The 22,797-nt window shown below is 42.1% G+C and overlaps 1 protein-coding gene and 1 long non-coding RNA gene across 6 annotated transcripts in view; one reads left to right on the top strand and one right to left on the bottom strand.

The window, feature by feature from the left end:
* PALLD (palladin, cytoskeletal associated protein) overlaps positions 1–22,797 on the bottom strand; it is a 198,236-nt gene that overhangs the window by 129,570 nt on the left and 45,869 nt on the right. The gene's annotated exons all lie outside the window — the stretch shown is intronic.
* The window catches only part of LOC109281631 (uncharacterized), a 115,501-nt gene that overhangs the window by 31,217 nt on the left and 61,487 nt on the right, over positions 1–22,797 (top strand). For all 4 annotated transcript variants that reach the window (XR_002088336.2, XR_009459799.1, XR_009459801.1 and 1 more), the window contains exons 2-3: positions 16,466–16,544; positions 17,123–17,166. This is a non-coding gene — a long non-coding RNA (uncharacterized LOC109281631). The remainder of the gene's footprint in view (positions 1–16,465; positions 16,545–17,122; positions 17,167–22,797) is intronic.

A 22,797-nucleotide genomic window follows, 5' to 3' on the forward strand; every position in this document is an offset into this window, starting at 1 on the left:
GAAGCAACTACTATTTTCAATTCCCTCTGAATATCTTTAAAGACATTTTGTTTTGCTTTCATAGATTACGTTAAATTGACTGTCAAAGTTGTACAAAACAGTTTTGAAGAAACAATTTTATTTTTTATCAGAAATATCCACTGGCATTCTGTGAAAATGAATAAGTATTAAGCCAAGATAGCACCTAAATCTATAGCTAATTATTTTGGTCAGGAATGTTTCCATATGAAACTGACTGCCACAGAGTGATTTGGGAGGCATCTGACTGGAAAGTAAATTGAGCATAACTCAGTTTCATCTGGAAATCTACAAATGCAATCTTATGATTTTGGGGGTGTTGGTTACCAGTTTATATACCAACATCCCACACCAGGATGGCATCCAAGCCTGCCTTACGTATTGACAAGAGCAAGATTACCACAGACCTAAAGATATTACTGAATTTATACAATTCATCCTTACACACAACAACTTCACTTTCAATAACCAACACTTCCTCCAGACCATGGGCACTATAGGCACCAAAATGGCTCCACAATATGCCAACCTTTGAATGGTCCACCTGGCAGAAGAATTCCTTAAGAAATGCACCATCAAACCCATGCTATACCTTAGATATATAGATTACATCATCATCATTTGGACAGAAAACCTGCAATCTCTGATCGATTTCCATCACAAATTCGATAATCATCACCCCTCCATTAGACTCTCTTGAATACTCCAGCACAAACATTTCCTTTTAGACACTATGATCATTATCCAGAATGGTAAAATACAAACTGCCACATACAAGAAACCCACAGACCAACATACATATCTACAGAGAACCAATAATCACCCTAAACACACCAAGAAAACTGTAATATACAGCCAACCCCTCCAATACCACTGGATTTGCACTGAGAACACCTGTGATTGTCACCTTGCAAATCTCAAAAAGGCTTTCACCCAACAAGGACACTCCTCCAGAGAGACAGACTGCACTTTTGAAAGAGCCACCCAGATACCACGTGAAGAATTGCTGCAGTACAAAAAGAAAATCCCCATGAATCGCACACTATTAGTTATGACATACCATCCTTCCCTAAAGCCTATACAGAAAACCCTCAAACAACTGCAACCCATACTAGAAGATCGAATTCTTAAAAAGATCTTTCCAGAATTGCCCAGCTTAGCTTTTAAACATGCACCAAACCTCGCCAACCTCATCACCAGAACTTTGGGCAAACTTCCTATGACCCAAAACACACTGAATGGATCCAGACTATTCTGTGGCAGGAAATGTAAAACCTGCCAACACATCTCCACCACTCCCACAATAAGTACATCCCACAACAGAACCATCACCATTCCAGGATCTTATACCTGCACCTCCAGAAATACAATATATCTCATCCAGTGCATTAAATGCCCTGATGGAAAATAAGTAGGAGAAACCAAACAACAACTGTGTACCAGAATAAACGCATACCAAAAATCTATCAAAGACAAAATACTCAATTACCTGAGGGTGCACACTTCTCACAAGACAACCACTTTTTCTCCAGTCTCTCAGAACCTTGTCTGCCTTTATCCTTTTGACACCTCTGTAGAAAATTAAACTGAATTATACCGTAAACCAAATCTTAGGAAGCTAGAAGTTTTAAGTGACTGGTAATAGAAATGAAGCCTTTACTTCTATGTCACTGGATCAAATTCAGCCTACAGCAGGGTAGGCTGAATTTTGTCATGACCCAAAGGTCTGATTTTGTGTGTGCTTCAGCACTAGAATTATTCCCGTGGGATTACAGCTTCATTGCACGGTGGAGTTTTGCTGCACAGAAAACCCGCGTGCAAGGGAGAGAGTTCCTGCCACTTTGCAGCTGTCTTTGCAGGGTGCATTTTCTTTGCAACACAGAAATGCACGGTGCAAAGAGTTCCTGCTCTTCGAATGCAAATTTGTTCCCCGCTATTGGCTAGTGCTAAATTATTCCCACGTGGCAGCTAGCGATTGGCCTGCTAGCCGTATAAGAGGCTTGAGCAGTTTCCGCCCAAGCCGAAGAGGACTCCACATCCATCTCGTGGGGACTCTGGGTGCGCGGCAGGGTCATAGAAGCCCTGTGTGTTACTCAGAGGAGTTTGGCGGCCTGATCCACCACCCACCTCTTCCCGTCTTCGAGCAGTAACCTTTCATAAGACGTATCGAGGAGTTTTGAGGCGCGCTTGTCCTGGACATCCGGAGTTCTGTCTACGTGGAGCCTAGCAAACTCCACGTGATTGTTCGTGTTGTTTTGTGTTTGTAACCGCAACTCAAGCAAGTTTTCAGCCTGCACCACGACCATCTCGGTGTAAGTAAACAATCTTAAAATCAACCGTTACGTGTCTGTGCCTAATTCTAGCTCAGTGCCCACCCTCTCTGACCCAGCGTGCCCGGGCTGCTGGCCACAGCCCGCATGCAGCGCAACAAAGGGCCCGGGTTTGCACCCGGCCCGCACAAATTTCAGCTAACAACAAAGTATGTGCTACCAGAGAGTATAAGGCACTTGTCCAGATGAAAGGAATCAGTAGTATCAATTTCCTAGTACGTGTGCTCATGACAAAATCAGCAACAATTAGAAACACGTTTGCTGGGCATTATCTCAGAGAGAGAGAGATAAAGTCAAGAGTCTGAAATATTCTCATCCTGTGAGGAAATCCTTCCAGTTCAGATTGGAGACACATTGCTGCAGTTGTACAAGCAAATTTGTATTGAAGTTGCTTATGGTGTATATGTTCAAATGACTACATCAGGGGCCACTGTTTTCAGGACTGCCCATTCAGCATATCCCTCCGACAATGGAATTGCTTAACATGCACTTTTCCAAATACCAAAAAAAATTAAACAAAAAAAGAGAGTAATTCCAAACTATCACATACCTATGGCAGTCATCATCACATGACCATTATGAGGTAGAAAAACAGATGTTTCAAGCATACTATTAAAACATTTTAAAGCAAGAAAGGATATTTATTTTCATTTTAAACAAATTATTTTTCCTTAGTGTCCTACTCTAGACCTAAGAATCTTAGATTTCAGGTTTTAGGTGTTTATAATGAATGTTTTAATAAATCTACTCTTTCTAAATTCTAAAATATCTGTGGACTATCATAACGTCAAGAATTGGAGAGGAATGTATTAGGAGCCCTTTAGACATCCTGACAGGACCTGATGTGTGATCCACAAAATTGGGCCTCCTGCCATACTACACATGGATGGTAGGAGTCATGTTTGTGGGATCCAGCATCAGATGCTATCATGCCTTATTGTCAGTATAGGGGGAGCCTGGGATTGCCATCTCGTCTCGGCCCCCCAGCACAGGCAAGTAGCAAGCTCCTGTAGCTGTGAGTCCCATAGCTGACTCTCAGTCTCAGCAGCCATGATGCTGCCAGAACCAACAGTCCTGCCAGCTGTGGGACTGTCCATCCAAGCAGCTGTGGGTTACTGCCGGGGCTAAGGGCCCCCTCAGCTGACAGGGCTGCCAGCCACGGGGGGAGACCCTTTCACACATGCAAATTAGAGCTAAATAGGAACCAGCTATAAAGTTATCACACATTTTCCAGCTCCAACTTTATAGCTAGTCGAGCCTCTTAATAGGATAATAGTTACTTTGAATGTGTACCTGGTCTAAATTACTTGTACAATTTACCAGTTAATTGCATAATACATGTAACCGCGGGGGGGGGGGGGGGTTACAGAAAGATGCTTAGAAGAGATGGAATGATTACTGTATTGGGAAAAAAAAACTTGGGCTGCAAATGGTCAGCAAATGCTTAGAAGAGATTAAATGATTACTATAGTGAAAAAAATCCCTCTCTTTGGTTTTTTGGCTAACATTTATAGCTCTTTTCAAAGGGATGTGTAACAGTGTAACTTTTCTAACCAGAAAAAGAAAGAGATTCAATGGTATCAAAGCAAGAACAAAACCAATCTGAATTTTTGGTTAAAACAAAGTAGGATAATGCTTATTCTTATGATTGCTTTAAAAAAAAGTAACATACATAGATGGAATTAACTGGATATTTAGGGAAAGCCACAGAAAATGAGTACTCAGGATATTGCAACTCAAAGTAGAAGTCTGAAAGGCCAACTCTCAGCTATTTTTTAAATTAAAAAATGACAGATTACTAAAACGGCCCTTAACAACAGTATCTTGCCTATAAAAGACTGTCATTTATCAGATTTATGCCTGCATTTTGAGCAAAGATATAGTATTCTGTGCATTTTAGGTTCATCATAATTTTTTCTCCTAGCTTTGTTGCAGAGCATTCTGAAGTTCATTAAATGTTTCTCTAGTCGCTGGGAAAGAAAACTAATCTGGTTTCAAACACAAATTAAAGAAGTTTGATACTTAGACCATCAACAAACAGTTGTTTTCATAACTAAATTAAGTCCTTTGACAATTCCTAAAAATAGACACTGATTTATGGAGGTCATTACATGGTATTAAAACAGTAAATAGAAACTTGATGAAAAATTTTAAAAACACAAATTCCAGTGTTCTAAGCATGAAAAAATGGGCACAGAAAACTAGTAAAGAAGTTGATATGTTATTTTCCTTGCAGTTTACAGCTAAAATAAATGACAAACATAAAAAGCAGGTTTCTTTTACTTACTGTGACTTACTGAGACACCATAAAAATTTTAATAATGCTACACTTCATTTTTCCTTGGCAAAGAGATGTTATAGGTGCCTAATATTTTTTCTGAACCATTCCATGGTTATGAACCAAAGATTTAGAACTGGATATGCAGCAAGTGAGGTATAAGCTTTAGAAACAGCTGTTCAATATTTTCTTACTAAAGTTAGATTTAAGTTATTTCCCAAAACATATTCATTGTTTGCATGTAATATAGCACTGATCTTTTATTACGTTCCAGCACCACAGGAAGGCTCCCAGAATCCTTTGCAGACCCTGTTTAACAAAGTCCACTGTGTTTTAAATATGTCTGACATATAGGAGGTTATACTTTCCTGATTCAAACAAGAAGCATAGTAATTTAGGGTCATTTCACCACTATTTTTAAGTCAGTGAGCATTTTACTAATGATTTTAGCAGTATGTGTATATGTATTCATAAGTTATCTGTACATACATGGCTAAGCCAGGAAGTTGTAGGGTTTTTCTCCTGGAATTTAGGTGGTTTGCCAAAAAGGTAAGACACAAATACACTGGAAAAGAACCTACATCAGTAGCTGTTTACAGCCAAACCGCGCCCCCCCCAACCAAACCATGCTACCTCCTGAGCAGATATGCCTCCAAAATTGCCTCTCTCAGCTAATTACATCTGCCCCTCAGCAGAAGTAACTGACCTGCCTGCAACATTGCACCAATGCAGCTGCACTACTTCTGGAAATGGTGTATAGGCACTTTCCAGTTCTGAGAGGAGAGCATTTGCAGCATTAGGAACCCCAACCCAGATTTTGCAAAGGTTAGTCACTTTACATGGCACTGAACTATTTGGCAGACACTTTCTTGGTGAAGCATTCCAATTAGCTGCTCTTACCTAGGCTAAAAAAATTCACTTTCAAAGTAGCAGAAGGTTCATCTCAGTAACAGGCTTCCACCCAGGAAACTCATCCTTTTTCATGATTTATAAGGCTTGTGGTCCACAAGATCCTTTTCACAGCCAAAGTAATTTATATGGAGTGGATGCAGAGCTTTCTTTTTTTAGCTTTGTTTTTTGTTTAAGGAAACCTTAAATTTATTTTATTTTTTTATCATCAAGTCAATTTGAATAAAAACATCAGCACTAAAGTTTTAAGATCTTGTTTAATATTTTATTTTCATAAGAAATTTAAGACATTCAACTGAAAAACTTAAAGCATTGTGTATAGTTATATACAATCCTTCACCAAACAGAGTAAGTAATCAATTGAACCTTATTATCCTGGACCCTGAGATGGGTCAACTGTGGCTTCAGGCTTCCTTTTCCAGGTCTGTCCTCCTCCTAGCTCAGAGGTTCCCTACCTATGGTGCTTCTTCTTCACTTTCCCCCTGTACTTCTGCTAACTGGGCTTTTTTTGAGTCCCAGTGCCATGCCCTCATTAGCCTTCACACAGCTGCAGCCCTTCGATTTAACTATCTTAGCTGCTTTCTCTTAAGTAGACAGGCGACCCTGTTGCAGACAGTTACCATGTATTGAAATCAGTGATTTTCCAAACGGACAGCATATATACTCCCCATTGGTAGGAGATGTCCAAGTTCTGAGACTTGTGGACATAGGCTCAGCCCAAACCATTGTGCAAGAATAGCTGCCCAATGTTCAGTTCGTGTGTGACCTGTATATATGGAGATACCCAGCCCTATCCTATTGCCAAGTTGCAGTTGGTGACTGGGGCCCAGACAGCCAGTTTGACAACAGTGGTAGCCTGCCATCTTTTCCACCTGGTGATAGTGGGACCCACTAACCAAGCTTTTGCACTGAGTAGCAAAGAGCAGATCAGATAAGGAACCACAAACTCTTCTCCAGCACTGACTCAGGCACAAATCCCCCTTCAATCCCAAGACCTTCAGAACCCAAGCCCTCCCGTGCTAAGAATGGCAAAGGACCCAGAAAAAAGCCCTCACAATAGAAAGGGGGTCAGGTAAGAGGTCCAGAAAGGGAGCTGAGGTCCAATGCAAGCTCAGTGGACTTGAGGAAAATGTAGAGGATGCAGGCTCCTCCCAAAATAAACCCTTCCCCCAACTTAGGAGAGAGTACCTGTTGGAGGAGGACCTGATTTTGTTCAGAGCCAGAGAGAACACCCAGTATTTGCTTCTTGTTTCTATGGTCAACTGGCCACAGTGAATGGGAAAGATGCTCAGAATCCCCGCTTTGAACTACATAAAGAGGTCCTAGTAAGGGTCATTAAGGACTAGGCTACTACAACCTGGAAACCCCAGTTGTTGACACTCAAGTCGACCAAACCAAGTCCTATATTTAGCACACAAAGTATGTTGGGTGGGCCACCTGGAAGTAAAGAAGACCCAGGAGAGGGTGCTTGCCTGGTTATTCTGGCTAGGGATCCATGAAGAAATTCAGAGGTACTGTCAATCCTATCCAGATTGTCAGTTGGTAGCCCCAGACAACAGGCCTCCCTAGTACCTCTACCTCTGGTTGGAACCCACTTTAAACTTGCGACAGTAGATATTGTAGGTCCTTTGGAACAGAGCACCAGAGGCTGCCACTTCATCATGGTCCTGGTAGACTATGTGACCTGCTATCTGGAGGCTGTAGCCCTTCAGAATACCTTAGCCCAGAGAGTGACAACAGAATTGTTGAAGATATACTCCCAGGTAGGGCTGCTATGAGAAATACTCACAAACCAAGGCACCATTTTTGTGTCTCAGCTGCTAGAGGAGGTGTGGTCCCTCCTGAGAGTTCACTCACTCCAAACCTCAGTTTCTACTCGCAGATGGATGGGTTAGTGGAATGGTTCAATCAGACTCTAAAGGGGATGTTCAAAAAGTTTGTGGGGCAGAATCCCGGAAGTGGGATACATTGTTACCATATTTACTTTGGCGATTCAAGAAGTTCCCTCCTCCTTAACACATTTCGCCATTCAAATTTTTGTATGGAAGATAACCCAGGGGCACACTAGAAATCCTCTGGAAGGCCTGGAAAACACAGGGGCTGCAAGCACAAAATGCTGTTCAATATATTCTTTGATTCTGGGAATGGCTGGACCTGGTAGGAACATTCATACAGGAAAATCTCTGCAATGCACAACAAGCCCAGAAACGACATTACAACTGAAATGCCTGACTCCAAGTATATCAAGCCAAAAATGGGGTCCTGTTGTTAGTCCCACTGGAGGAGAACAAGCTGATGGCCAAATGTCAGGGGCCCTATAATGTTGTAAGGTGAGTTGCAGAGATGGATTATGAGGTTTGCCTGACAGGGAGATGATGGGGAACCCAGTTATATTAAGGAAACCTTCTGACAACAACAGAAACAGGGGAGGGGACAGATACTCCTCAAAACCCAAACAGTAGTGTTGTCCTGGGAGAAAACCTGTTCAATGATCAGCTAACAGGGGAAAATCTGATTCTGTACAGACTTTTGGAAACTGAATGAGGTGTCAAAATTCGATACTTACCCGATGCCTCAAAGTGATGAATTACTGTGGTTTCATAGTTGTTAGGGCCTGGAAGAGACCTTACAGATAATCGAGTCCAGCCCCCCTGCACTTGGGCAGGAAAGACTGCTGGGATCAGATGAGCCCAGCAAGATGGGTGTCAAGACACTTTTTGAAAATCGCCAGCGGAAGGCAAAAAAAATAATAACATTATGATTTAATGAAACAGTACCGGCAGATTCCTCTAACCCCAGAATCCTGGGAGCTAATGGCATGTGCAACATCTTGGGGGCTCTATCAACTCCAGACTCTTCTTTTCCACAGTGCCCTAACCCCCTTCCAAAGGCTAGTGGATAAAGTGTTGCAACCACATAGTCAGTACACCGCTGCATATCTTGATGATGTACTTATACTCATGAGCACCTGGGGGGAACATCTCCAACAAGTCAGGGTGGTACTACACTCACTATGAACCACATGCCTTACAGCCAACCCAGCAAAATGCAGACTTAGCTATAAGCTACACTTTGGGCAATAGGCAAATCAAGCCCCTTATTAACAAGGTGAGGGCCTTTAATGAAAACCCCTGGTTTCCAAGACAAAAAAGCAGTTGAACTCCTTTCTTGCACTAGCTAGTTGTTACTGATGATTTATTCCTTGTTTCTCTGCTATATCTGTCCCTCTGATCAACAAAATACACAACAGTACACCTTGGGTGATACAGTGGACCAGGTGTGCGAGAGACATTTGGAGAGATTAAAAGGAAACTATGCATAGTGCTTGTACTGGGCAGCTTGGATTTTGAATACTAGTGCACTGTACAGACAAATGCCTCAGAGAGAGGTCTTGGAGCCATTCTGTCTTAGAACTTCAAGCATGGTGAACATCTAATCTTGTATATAACCCAAAAGCTCCCACCCCAAGAGCAGAAGTATTCAGTAAACGAAAAAGAATGCCTTGCTATTAAGTGGGCAGTTGAGGCTCTATGTAATTACCTCCTAGGAGCCCCCTTTACACTGGTGACAGATCATGCACCTCTATCCCAGTTGAAGACAACGTGGAATACCAACTCCAAGCTTGCGCCTTCATTCTTGGCTTTGCAGTCATATGCATTTGAGATCATTTCAAGATGACAACAAAGTTTTTTTTATCAGTATTCTTCCTTGGAGATTAAGCAATGTTTTTAATGAAAGAAGTGCATCTTGATCACTCAAACCTGTTTAGAGCTCTGTGTTATCTTTATCTCTGTTTGAAAACAGTGAAATCATTTACTTAAGGTCTTGAGTCAGTTTAGATTGCTTGGGGCCTCACTTGTAGTCAGTTACTTGATTATACAGGTTACATAAGGTTACTTTTGAAAATAAGAGTTACCTTTAGCTTGCTATAGTCTCTGCCAGATTTCAGAGGTTTGTTTGGAAAAGGATTTGACATGCATGCTCTTTCCTGCTCAGAACTGGCAGAGCAAACCTAATATCACAAGCGTGCTACATCAAAGGCTGTGTGGCCTTATCCCTTTTTTGGTGGAGGAGAGGGGGATATTTTTTAAGATTCTCTTCCTATCCTGTGAACATGCTTGATGAAGCAAAACCTGTAAAATATAGGTATATAACATTACTCACAGATCTACACAGGCAATATATGCCAAACATCAATCTGCTTGTTTGTTTTTCTTTTAAATACCCATGCTAATTTTCAAAAGTGTCTTTCATGCCTTCAATTTCAAATTGCAGATGGGTTGGATTTATATGTGGTTGAATTAATTATCACAAAAGCAAGGCACCCATGGAATGAAAATTGTAGAATTCTGATTTATGTGTCATAGGGTCCATAATACTTATTTTACTTCTCACTGAGCGCATCTACACAAGATGTTTACCACACAGTTGACTAATTAACTGTGCAGTAAACATCTCAGCGTCTACACGTGTGCCCTTACTGGGGTGCATGAAACTAAAAAACTCCGGAGCATGGTAGTCTTATAGGATAGGGACAGAAATTACACATAAACCAGTATAAGTGATCAAAAAATAGTTCAAATCTGTAACACAACAGAAGTTCAGTGAACATACACTGCTTTCAAAATGGTCAAAGTCATTTTAAGGTAAACCTGAATGGATGTAGTATCAGACTTAAGCAATTTAGGTTAAATCGGTTTATTGAACTTTTGTCCCATATCCCCTCCAGTTTCAAGATACCTCACAGCTCCCCAGCATCCCAGGATGCTTTGCGCCTTCCCCACAGACCCCTCACAGGGTAGGCAGGCTAGGCTTGGCCCAAGCTGTCTGCTCCAGCTCAGCAGGGAGGCATGCTGTAGCACCCTCCGGCTTCTGACCCGGACCGCTGCAGGCATGGTGGCTGCGTTTCTAGAATCAAAAGTGAGTGTCTGTTCATTTGCTCATTGGTTCAATTTCTGCAGTTTAGATTAACCTGCAAAGAATGAATTAATTCAGCCTCAGGCTTTCTGACTGTCTGCACTTAGCCATAAAATACAAGTAACTATCCTGCTGGGGACTTTTTTCATGCACAGCAGTGCATGTGTAGATGTTGCTCTGGCTGGCTAGGGCATGGGGTACTTCAGTGCAGGGCTAGCCGGCAGGCAGCCCTGGTGCTGAAGCACCCTCATGCCCCAGCCAGCCCTGCCCCCGCCTCCTTCCCACCGCCCTACAGTGCACATGGAGCCCCACTGGAGCAGCCCTGGGTTGGCTGCTAGGACAGGGCTCCATCTATTGCGGATGGGGGGGGGGCTGGGAGGGGAGCTGGCTAGAGCACAAGGGTGCTTCAGCACGAGGGCTGCTTCCAGCTAACCCCACACTAAAGCACCCTCATGCCCCAGTCGGGCCCTTCGTAGCATATGGAGCCAGAGATGTGGGTTTTCCAGAAAAATGCCCTAGAGTGTGATCTGATTTAGCATGTTTATTTGACTTATATTTACTAAACAAAATTAAAAAAGTACCCCCATGTTAATTTTATGTCCCAACAGCCACAAGTATTTGAACTGAAATATTTTATTAGGAAAAAAATTAAATACAGCACTCTTAATGTGGTTTAAATGTTACATTCAAACACATTTAAAGCTTTATGTGGAAATAAATTATTTTTATTGGAATACTTATAACAATTTAAAGACAATACACAATAGCATGTACCCTTACAATGTTCCCTTACATTGTTTGTTTAAATTTAAGAAAAAAACCGAAGGCACTGAAAACTGTTGACACTAATTTTAGCATACCCAAAGAACTGTGCATTATATGCCATGGTTATCCGCTCATCTACTTCAACAGAGTTTAACTCTTTTCCACTGAGGTCATTGCGGCACCTCCAGTTTCACTGCCACTATCTGTAGAACCACTTGCACTATTTATTAGCTCCATTTCAGAATCAGATTGAGGCAAATCTGATTCAGAACTACTTGAAACACATTCTCTTTTGCTAAAGGATGGTTTTACCAATGAGTCTATGGGCAAGGGCAACTAACTTATCATCGCACTGCATCTTCTTCACTAATTGTGCTTCTGACTGATTCTACAGAAGCAAGAGATTTTGACAAATAGAAACAAGCTTAGCGGTACATTCATTTTTTAGTCTATTCCTTTTTTTGTCTTTATTGAGCTGAAAGCCTTCCAGTTCTGTTCACAAGAAGCTGCTGTTGGTGGAATGCTTAGGATCCTTAGAGCAATCCTTGACAACACTTGGGTGGTATAGCATCCCTTCTACTACGTGAGAGGAGACATATTCTCTTCTGCCTGCCAAATGATGTCTTTGCTCCAAAGTTTTTCTTTTGCATGGTACTTGGCAATGTCTGTCATCATGGCTATTTTGTTAATGTTGGGGACATTCTTAGCTACTTTCATAATTGTATCAAGAGCAGTAGATAATTCATCTTCTGATAAATATTGTCCTCTGTGTTGAGGATCCAAAAGGTTTGCTGCCAGATGAACTGGATGAAAGCAAAACTCAGATCTCTTAGTAAACAGTTTTAATTCTTTTTTGGATAGAGGTGAAGGCAGCAAAAGCTCAATTAGATTTTCATTCAGTTGTCTGGATATCTATGGACTATTTGAAAGGCTTAGTGCATCTCCTTCACGTTTCTTGACAGCCACTGAAACTGGTAGTAGCAAATTGAATGCTCCTTGAACTCAAACCCAGCACACACTGTTGTCACGAACCTGCTTCCGAATGTGCATGGGAATAATCTGGCATATTGTGTCATCTATTGAAACACACTGCAAACAGTTCTTTGTGCACAGCAAACTGTGTAAACACTTTGTAGCCGAGCCCCATCTAGTTCAAGCTAATGTCTCATCTGCTTTTCTTGATCTTCTCTTGACATTTTGTCCACAAAGCTTGATAAAAAGTTTGACTATCTTGAACAGCTGCTCATGGTGGATCTCGTACCTGGTGACAGTGAACTTGAAAGCGAGGATCCTGCTTCTTCTTCCCCCAGGCCTGGCAGCTCAATGTTTTCATTTTCCATTTTTTGCAAATCTGCTATTTCACTTGAGCTACCAAGTTCCTGTGACAAAAGGGGGAAACAATGTTTATTTCAGCCTATTCTAGTCTGGCCTCATCCATCAGATGGAGAAGGAGAAGTGGCAGGGAGCTTGCTTCCCTCCTCCCTGCCAGAAAGAACACTGTGCTGCTCAAATTGCCACTCAGTTGCCCTGGGACTGAAAAGCCAAATTCATAGATTCATAGATTTTAGGATCGGAAGGGACCTCAATAGATCATCGAGTCTGACCCTCTGCATAAGCAGGAAAGAATGCTGGGTCTAGATGACCCCAGCTAGATGCTCATCTAACCTCCTCTTGAAGACCCCCAGGGTAGGGGAGAGCACCACCTCCCTTGGGAGCCCGTTCCAGACCTTGGCCACTCGAACTGTGAAGAAGTTCTTCCTAATGTCCAATCTAAGTCTGCTCTCTGCTAGCTTGTGGCCATTATTTCTTGTAACCCCCGGGGGTGCCTTGGTGAATAAATACTCACCAATTCCCTTCTGTGCCCTTGTGATGAACTTATAGGCGGCCACAAGGTCGCCTCTCAACCTTCTCTTGCGGAGGCTGAAAAGGTCCAGTTTCTCTAGTCTCTCCTCGTAGGGTGTGGACTGCAGGCCCTTAACCATACGAGTGGCCCTTCTCTGGACCCTCTCCAGGTTATCCGCATCCCTCTTGAATTGCGGTGCCCAGAATTGCACGCAGTACTCCAACTGCAGTCTGACCAGCGCCCGATAGAGGGGGGAAGTATCACCTCCTTGGACCTATTTGTCATGCATCTGCTGATGCACGATAAAGTGCCATTGGCTTTTTTGATGGCTTCGTCACACTGCTGACTCATGTTCATCTTGGAGTCCACTAGGACTCCAAGATCCCTTTCCACTTCTGTGCCACCCAGCAGATCATTCCCTAGGCTGTAGGTGTGCTGGACATTTTTCCTCCCTAGGTGCAGCACTTTGCATTTCTCCTTGTTGAACTGCATTCTGTTGTTTTCTGCCCACTTGTCCAACCTGTCCAGATCTGCTTGCAGCTGTTCCCTGCCCTCCGGCATGTCCACTTCTCCCCATAGCTTTGTGTCATCTGCAAACTTGGACAGAGTACATTTGACTCCCTCGTCCAAGTCACTGATGAAGACATTAAAGAGTATCGGTCCAAGGACCGAACCCTGCGGGACCCCACTGCCCACACCCTTCCAGGTCGAAACCGACCCATCCACCACGACTCTCTGGGTGCGACCCTCCAGCCAATTCGCCACCCACTGGACTGTGTAGTCATCCAAGTCACAGCCTCTTTACTTGTTCACCAGTATGGGGTGGGATACCGCATCGAAGGCCTTCCTGAAGTCTAAGTATACGACATCCACCCCTCCTCCTGTGTCCAGGCGTTTCGTAACCTGGTCATAGAAAGAAACGAGATTGGTCAGGCACGATCTGCCTGCCACAAACCCGTGCTGATTTCCCCTCAGCATAATTTGTCCTGCCGGGCTCTCACAAATGTGAGCCTTGATAATTTTTTCAAAGACTGTGCCAAGGATGGAGGTGAGACTGACTGGCCTATAGTTGCCTGGGTCCTCCTTCCTCCCCTTTTTGAAAATGGGGACCACGTTGGCCCTTTTCTAGTCCTCCAGGACTTGGCCCGTGCGCCACGAGCGTTCAAATATTCCCACCAGTGGCTCTGCAATGATGTCGGCCAGTGCCTTCAGCACCCTCGGATGGAGCTCATCCGGGCCTGCCGACTTAAAGGCATCCAGTTCTTCTAAGTGACTCTGCACCGTCTCAGGGTCTACGCATGGAAGTCTGGCACCTTGCTGCTGCCTCTCTACAACCCCAGTGAGAGACTTGTCATGCCCCTCACTTAGGAACACTGAGGCAAACAACTCGTTGAGGAGTTCAGCCTTGTCCCCCCTGTCTGTCACCAATTGTTTCTGCCAAAGGGAAGTATAGTCTGGTCTCTGCCATCAACCAGAGGACTAAGCTCACTCTGCTGGGTTGAAATAATTAACTATTTATCTATTATGTAATTAAAAAAAAAATTAAGCCAAAGCAACTTTGGGTGCTTAGTGTGAGCAGAAAAGCAGGAGACAAATATTTTAAATAAATAAAGTAGGCCTCGCTGTCACCTCATCTCCTGGCCCTGGATCATGAGGGTGGAGTCCAGGACATGGCTCTTCTGCCTGCCGTCGATATGCAGGGAGATGCACTTGGTGACGGTGAAGCACAGGCCCATCCACCTGGGTGCCTCTGGCCCCTTGGTCCTCTGCCACCTGGGCTGCTCTGACCGGGCTCTATGTGCTGAGAATGAAAACTCTGGAGCAATAGTTTTTTGCTCCTAGGAACACATTCTAATGGTGTGCCCAGGGGCAAAAAACTCCAGAGCAATAAGCTCTGGAGTTTATTTGTGAGCATTAACTGCATGTGTAGATTGCTCCACTATGGCCAGCAGGGGCAAACAACATGCTGGCATGCATCAACCGACACAACTCGTGTAAAACTAAGGAAGCGATACTCCCACTGTACTCAGCACTGGTGAGAACACAGTTGGAGTACCGCATCCAGTTCTGGGTGCTGCACTTCAATAAGGATGTGGAAAAACTTGAGAGGGTCCAGAGAAGAGCCACCTGTATGATCATGGACTTGCAAGGCACGACATACAAGGAAAGGCTGAGGGACTTAAGCCTCTTTAGCCTAAAGAAGAGAAGGTTGAGAGGGGACTTGATAGCAGCTTACCACTATATCAAAGGAGTGCATCAGGAGCTCGGTGAACAACTGTTCACTAGGGCATGCCTGGGGAAGACCAGGACCAATAGATATAAACTGGAAGGTCACTTCAGGCTTAATACCAGTAAAAACTCCTTCACAGTCAGGGTGACTGTGGAATAAATTCCCTCCAAATGTGATGCAGTCACCTACCCTGGAGGTTTTCAAAAGGAGGCTAGACAGTCACCTTGCTGGGGTCACTTAACCCCAGTTGTCTTCCTGCCTAGAGCGGGGGGGGGGGGGGAGCTGGACCCAATGATCTGCAAGGTCCCTTCCAGCCCCAAACAATCTATGAATCTATGAAACAATGTTTGGAAACATTATTGACAACTTGTCTTCATATGTCCCTTCTTGATATCAAGCAATAACAGGATAGCTCTTTTCCAGCACAGCAGGATGGAGACTTTAGCTGTTGGCTCCCTTCTCTAAACTACAGGAACTGGCCATAATTTTTTTTTAACGTCAGACTTATGGCCCCTCGTAAAAGCAGTTCTTCAGGTATTGGAGAACAGCCTGCATATTTAACTTGTTAGAAATCAGAATAACAGACTGTTATGTTCCTACAGTTACATAACAATTGCCTTCTCTACACAGTTCATAGCAGGAAGCCTTAAATGTGTTAATAACCCACAGTAAAAAGAGTCCTTGATAAGAATCAGCTAGAGCTAAAAAGTGTTCTTGAGTGTCTAGTTAGGAGGTGTAATTCTACCTAGTTCTCATGTCAGTCACTTTGATAAATTTGTATCCCATCTTTTTCTTATAATCTTACCATTCTATTTTAATGAAATTAACTAGGTAATATATACGTATTTGTGTACATAAGCATAGATTGAAAATAATATGGTATTATATGAATGTCTCTTTTGCTGTTTCAGTCTGCCATTCATTTGTTCTCTCTTCTTCACATGCACCAGTTCATCAAAAGATTTTTACAAAACTATTTTCTATACAGTACCAAAACTTTATACTGTGTTCTCATTAAATGTGTAAACTTGTATCATGAAAGCAGAGTTACAGTAAGTTACAATGCATAAGCAAAACTGATTAGGTAATTCTTGGGAAAGTATTGGCAGTAAAAACTACAAAAGAATACTTAACCCTTTTTGCACCCCAAAATAATATTTTTCATTTTCTTTCAGATGGAACCTGTTGTTAGGTCTTGTCAAGCAAACCACCAACTATAAAAACAACAATCAAACCAACTGTAATCTTGAACAAGTAAGTGTTCTAATGTAAAACGTTGGTTGATAGCATCACGATTTTCAGAGTTAAAAGCAAAAATTGATATAGGAGTAGTTGTTTTTTTCCCCCAATGAAACACAGGAACCATTGGCTTCTAAGCGTAGTGAAAAACAGAAATTTAGGACATCTTAGTTAATTAACTGATGACGATATAGCAATACCTGCAACACAAATACTTCAGCTATTGGTACCATTACAAGGAACAGAAGTGAAAGAACAGATCTGAATGAAGTATAAATCTGATTCAGCATATCTTTCAGCAATACTGTAAGAAATAATAAATGCAGACTAGCCACTGAGAGATAATACAATGAAAAAATAAAGCTCCTGATGGCATTCATCAACTATACTGACTTCACCCATTCTGGTGTTTATCTAGAACAAATATTCAATGAGAAAACATTTTCCAATCTGGGTACCCACACAATATCAAGCTATTCTGGAGGTATTAGGAGATTAGAAATGGGAACATTTCTGAAAAGGAATTTCCTATGTATTTTCAAAATACCATAACATATAACACCACCTTTTCTGATTTTTTTCCAATTTTCCAGAAAACTCACATGATGGGAGATGTGTCATACATCACTTCAAGGAGGTCTGTTAATTCGTTGTAAATTTAAGTGTGGAATTAAAATGAGGATTATAATGGGAAATTAATATCAATCTTATATGCTGTTAGTGACACATAATTACTGTAACTGTAGCCATTCATAAAATCTTGTATTTAGTAGTATAAAAAGTCTAGTAATACTCCTTTGCTTCTATTGCCTTTATTCTCTATTAATAATCCCAAAAGAGAAGTAATTTGGCTAAAGAAAGAGAATGGTATTCAGAATTAGCAACTGAACTGATGAGTTTATTGGGTTATCTTTCTGTTATTGAATTAGCTGACTGATCTTTGAACTTCAGTCTACCCATGTGCAGAAAAGTTGTACTACACTTACCCACTTCTCAGGAAGATTATGAACCTGTGTATTTTGTGGCATGCTGACATTCTTAGATAATGCAATGCTGGTTTAATCCTGATGTCAGTGTAGTCAAAACCTCACTGATATCAGCTTCCTTGCCTCCCAAGGTCATCAGTTAATATGCCTATTTTGCTTCAGATGATGTCAACTGGAGAAAAATTAAGCCTGTTAGTTGATGGTCTAGGAAGGCAAGGTATGGAAATTAATAACAAAGTAAAATATTTAAATCTACTGACTGTTTTCTGCTATACAAGATCTACAAATATGTTGTGTAGATAACTACTTCCACACCTGCAATTTATAATAGATTTGTAAAATTATTAATTTACAAGCATTGTATTCCTTTCTAATCTCAGGGGATGATCTGACTAAGTGTCACTTAGATTAGAAGTCTTTACCTGAAAAGCAAGTCTGCAATGTCACTCAGGATCTACTCCAGACAATGAGGGAGATAAACAAACAAACAAACAAGGGGACAGTTAACCATTCTACTGCAGATCTTTGTTTAATTAGCATTGTTCATCTTGAATTAGTTAAAACCTGAAAACTCTACTGTACTCATTTGGGGACTAAATATCTCAAACTGTGTTCAACTCAAATTTCTAATTTAACAGATTGTTTTGGAAAAGTTCACCAACAAAACCTACATGATTCTTATCCACATCATAAATTTTTAAATAGATGAACTGTAAACAGAATTTATCATATGATGTATATGATATGACATATTTGGAAGATATTTCACTTAGATATGAACTTTAAATGTTACCTATTATTTTCTGTGAAATGACAAGTTGAAAATTATAGATATTTAAAATTTGAAGATAAAAAAAACAAAAAAAATCTTTGGAATAATCACTCTCTGGAAGATAAAAATGTTTATTTCCAATAATATAAGTAATGAGCATTTAATAATAAAATAAAAAGCATTTGATTTGATTAAAGTGGATCACTGAATGAAGAAAAGGAAAATGTTGAGTGGAGAAAAAAGCTGTGCATACTTTCTTTTTTAAAAGTAGAAACCCTGTGAACAGGCAGATTAATTTGTTATTCATTAAGCATTGCTTGTGGTATATCAGTGGAAGTCCATGTTGCTTTACTTGGCTTCTTAGATTTGATGTTATTGCTCAAGCTCAACTACCTTAATAACTGCATGACTTCAAAAAACCAAAAGTAACGAACTAGCATACCGCAGCTAATATATCTCAGCACTATGCTACCTGAGCTCTTTTGGCACATGCCACTTCCCAATATTCCTCTACCTCATATACCATTGCAGCCCATATTCTACCTCACTGATCTAATAATGGTCAGAGTATTGTTGTCGAAGCACATGAAGTCCCTAAATCTACAATGAGTAGAAACAGAACTCTATTCCTGAACTTTGGAAGGATTACGAATAGGGACAGGCTTCTGCCAACAAAAATGCTAAAGCAGAGTCAGAGACCTCAAAAAGTGCCAGGTGCTGCTCAAAACGTAGCCTTTTACAGGCCATGCAGAATACTGCAGTAGGTTCCTACTGTTTGCTTCTTTGACCATCCTCTTTCATATGGAGGAATGTGTTAGGACTGCAGCTGCCAAGTCAGCAGGGAAAGAATGTTAATTATTTTTCCCATTGTTCTCCACTGTTACTGCTAAATAACACCACCCCCCCACCCCAAAAATAAAAACCTCAAGCCAAACAAGTCCTAAATTAAGAAAATGGATACAGACAAGACTATGAAAAAAAACCCTGCAAAAGGACTTGGACAGCAGATGTACTGCATGAGATGGACACAGATACAACCCAAGTGATTCCTGTTAATCTTTCCAAATATACCTCATGCATATTAGATTATCAGATAGTCATTCCTTTCAGGCCCCTGACCAGACTTTAGCAGAAATAAAGAAAGTGAAGATAATCAAGAATCTAGAGAAGGTACCTTACTGAGACCAGTACACGAAAGAACATGGATGGATCTAGAATTTTGAAAAGAGGGGTGTAGATGGTGCAGTGCATCATCACATATAAAACAATAGTTAAAAATAAACCAGAAGCTTTACTAATAATGCTAGGGGCCTAGAGCTGTATTATTCAGTTTAAGACTGAAGCAGAAACAAATATAACTTCATTGGAATGAGTTGAAAACAATCTACAGGGCTGTGAAATAGGAGCTTCATTACCAGGAGCAGCTAAGAAACAGAAGAACTGCAGAACAAAGGATTGGTGGAACCTCAAGACCATTAAAAGGAAAAGGATCATTAACACTTGTGGAATGAAGAGTTTAGAAGGGATCAGGTAGATTCTAATAAGACAAAATCAGTTGTCTCCTTCAGCACTCTCTCAGCAGCTGCCACTGCCAGGCACTTGGTTTCAAACTTTGGGAGCAGCAGAAATCAAAGGGGGAGAGGTACCAGAGCACCCCCACTGGATCCACCCCGAGCAAGAATAGTGTATACTATTTTATAACTGATTTTCATAATCAGGTTAATCATAATCATTTATTGTACTGCAATCTCTCCTAAAATATTAGGCATATGCACAGGACTATAATACACAATAACTAAATTTTGAGATGTTAGATAAAGACAAGTTTTCTTCAGTTCATTATTTGTACTGGAGTTTCCACTGGATGTGCTCAAAATGAGAAACAGTTGTTTTAGTAGCAATAAGAAAATTCCTCCTGTTTGATATCTAGTGAAATTATAATTGATTCACTTTTGTAGACATGCCTAACACTGGAGCTCTAGTCCTGCACAGGCTGTGTAAACTTCTGCATTTATACAAGTCCTCTTCAGGAAGACATAGATTTCATAGACATTAAGGCTGGAAGGGACCTCGGAAGATCACTGAGTCAAGGCCCCGTGCCCAAGGGGCAGGAAGTCAGCTGGGGTCATAGGATCCCAGCAAGATAAACATCCAAATTTCTCTTGAAGGTGTTCAATGTAGGTGCTTGAACCACCCCTGGTGGCAGGATATTCCAGACCTTGGGGGCTCAGACAGTAGGCTATTCCAGACCTCGGAGGACATGGAAAATCAGGCATAGATTTGCATCCTTGTCACTGGTTACTCAAGCTGAAAAATGTTAAATGATCTAGTTTAGATCAGAAATTACTGAAGATAAAAATATCTGTACTACAGAATCACAGAATAATAGAAAATTAGGGTTGGAAGGGACCTCAGGAGGTCTAGTCCAAACCCTTGCTCAAAGCAGGACCATCCCCAACTAGATCATCCCAGCTAAGGCTTTGTCTAGCCGGGTCTTAAAAACAGCAAAGGATGGAGATTCCACCACCTCTCTAGGTAACCCATTCCAGTACTTTACCACCCCTCTAGTGAGAAAATTCTTCCTAATATCCAACATAAACTTCCCTTGTTGCAACTCAAGACCCTTGCTCCTTCTTCTGTCATCTGCCATCACTGAGAACAGTCTAGCTCAGGGGAAAGCAAGATACAGCCTGCAGGCCACATCCACCCCGCCAAGCACTTTCATCCAGCCTGCAGCATTCACTAACAAATTGTACCCTGCCCAGCCCTTCCACACACAAGGGTGGGAGCGAGGCACCCACATATACACAGCCCCAGCCAACATACCCTACTGTGGGTGGAAGGGCCTGGCCTAGCCAGCACGCAGCTTCCGGGTAGGGCTGCTGCTGCCACTGCTGCAGCTGCCAGGGGAATGTGCTCGAATTCCCCAGTGTCCCACTTGCTCTGGGCACCAGGTAGGGAAGCAGCGAGGGTGGGAGGCAGAGCTACAGCTGGGTGGGAGTGCGGAGCATGGGGCTGGGGCTAGCGGCAGTACAGAGTCTGTACCCAGGGAGGCGGCAACAGCGTGGAGCTCAGGTGGGCAGGGTGTGGGTGTGAGGGAGATTGAGGGTGTGTGGAGACCCCCCCACCCCCTCCAGTCCATCCATTGTGCACAGCCCTGTCAGGCAGCAGCAACAGAAGGTGGGGGTGCTGAATATTGGGATGGTTTGTTCCTGCACTCTCAGTAAGGTTTCTTTAAAATACAGCTAGCTCTCATGGACTTGTTTCCCTCTCAGGCTGGCCTCCCAGGGGATCCTGCGCATAATGTCTCTAAGTAAGTTGAAGCCTGCTTTTCTGAAGTCCAAGGTCTGTATTCTGCTGCTCTCTTTACTTCCTTTCCTCAGGATCCTGAACTCAATCATCTTACGGTTGCTGGTTCCTCAAGTTGCCATCCATTGCTACATTCTCCACAAATACTTCCCTGTTTGTGAGCAGCAGGTCAAGAAGAGCTTGGCCCCTAGTTGGCCTCTCCAGCACTTGCACCAGCAAGTTGTCCCCAACACTCTCCAAAAACTTCCTGAATTACCTGGTCTATGGTCCAAATTTTTTTAAAGAAATATTCCAGCAAGCCCTGAAGCTGGTACAGGAAAGGTCATGCATGCTCCATGAAGCAAAGGGTACTGGCATGGGTCATGTGCTGATGTGGCAATCCACAAGACCAGCCTTTTGTGCTGGTCTGCATGGCCTGATCCAAACCAGCTTTGGTGTCAGTGCACAGAGCCAATCCAGAAGGGCGCAACATGCAGCCCCACATCCCAGACTGACTCCCTGTGCTGTGTGCAAGATGCATGGTGCCAGGTTCAGCCCACACACCACACAGCAAGCACAGCTGAGCCCAGTGGGTGGCGTCAGTTTAGTGACCCACAGGCCAGGTCCACAGCTTGGATCTAGCCCCTCGATCGTATGTTTGACACCCCTGATCTAGAGAAATTAAAAATAAGGGCAATAATAGAAAATCTAAAACCACCCCAAGAACAGCATATAAAACAAAGCAAAAAGAACAGATTTAGGAAAGAAATGAGTTAAGGACAAGAGTAATATAAAAAGTACATTATACAAATCACCATAAGAATATCCCTTAAAATCTCAAAATTATACAAAATAAGTTTTCAGGTATGCTCAGTCATGGCTGAGAAATCATGAATACGACCAGTTCAAGATCATTATACTAATAGGGTGGATTTAAAAAAAACCCAAACATTGCCAGGCTCTTGAGGACTTAATCCACTGGTTCCCTTCCTTGTTTGTCTTCTGTAAATTCTTGCCACTCTGAAATATTTATTTGTATTGGGAAAAACAATCTTTCCTTTGTTCCTGTCCTTGTCCCTTGGTCTCTCACTTGCTGTGAACTTACCTATGTCTGTCTGTATTTTACATATCTATGAGCATCATTCAAACATTTGATTTCCCAATATGGGAAAATGGAAAACCATGGATAGATTGTACCCCACAGCTTCTGGAAAAGAGAAGG

The sequence above is a fragment of the Alligator mississippiensis genome, chromosome 2 (genome assembly GCF_030867095.1).
Source record: "Alligator mississippiensis isolate rAllMis1 chromosome 2, rAllMis1, whole genome shotgun sequence".
In the NCBI taxonomy this organism is placed as follows: Eukaryota; Metazoa; Chordata; order Crocodylia; family Alligatoridae; genus Alligator; species Alligator mississippiensis.